We start from the raw sequence: 784 nt of genomic DNA, 5'->3' as shown, positions 1-784 counted from the left end.
GAGAGACATTGTATGTCCCCACTTAATATATACAGAGTGTCTGTACTCTATGACTGAAACTGATTGACTAAAGTTTGTACAAACACAAGAGATGGGTGTGAATGCAGATGTGGTGTGTGTGGAGGAGTGGGGCCTAAGGAAGGACATTTGGAGGAGGGATGGGGAGGTGTGGTGTTATCGGTTGAAGATATTTTGACCAACTGGACTGGGGAGAAATGTTCACATATTGAAATGTTCACTTTGTAAGCTAAATAATGTGATTGAATGTATATAAAATAATTTAAAAAATTTAAAAAAAAAACAAAAAAGTCACTTTCAAATGGATATAGAAACACAGTATATAGATGTAAATACCAGATATAGTGTGTGTGAAAGAGGAGGGTCTGAGGAAAGACATTTAGAAGAAAAATAGGGAGGCAAAGCATTAATGGCACAAAGAAATGTGGTATTATCTGTTGAAGATATTTTGTAGTTTATCAACTGTACTAGGGAGAAATGTTCACCTGTTGAAATATCCATTTTGTAAGCCAAATAATAATGTGATTGAATGTATAAAAGAAAATAAAATGAAAAAATAAAAAAAAGATATTCATAAAAAAATAAATTAAAAAAAATAATGAAAAGGGGATCCTGAGACAAAAAGTTGTGAGAAACAATTTCAAACCAACATTCCTGAAAGCACTCCCGGGAACACGAGTGCCAAATCCAGACAAGCCAACGGTCCACAAGACGCAGACAGGCCATGAGAGTGGGGTGTGCTTGGACCTGGGCTCCTGTGTAGGGA

The 784-nt window shown here is 36.0% G+C and overlaps 1 protein-coding gene across 1 annotated transcript in view; it reads right to left on the bottom strand.

The window, feature by feature from the left end:
- The window catches only part of CHAMP1 (chromosome alignment maintaining phosphoprotein 1), a 26,601-nt gene that overhangs the window by 24,451 nt on the left and 1,366 nt on the right, over nt 1-784 (bottom strand). The window lies entirely within an intron of this gene.

This window comes from Tupaia chinensis, unplaced genomic scaffold, assembly GCF_000334495.1.
Source record: "Tupaia chinensis unplaced genomic scaffold, TupChi_1.0 Scaffold000644_1, whole genome shotgun sequence".
Lineage (NCBI taxonomy): Eukaryota > Metazoa > Chordata > Mammalia > Scandentia > Tupaiidae > Tupaia > Tupaia belangeri.
The sequence above is the reverse complement of the archived record's forward strand: the minus strand, read 5'-3'. Positions and strand labels throughout refer to the sequence as shown.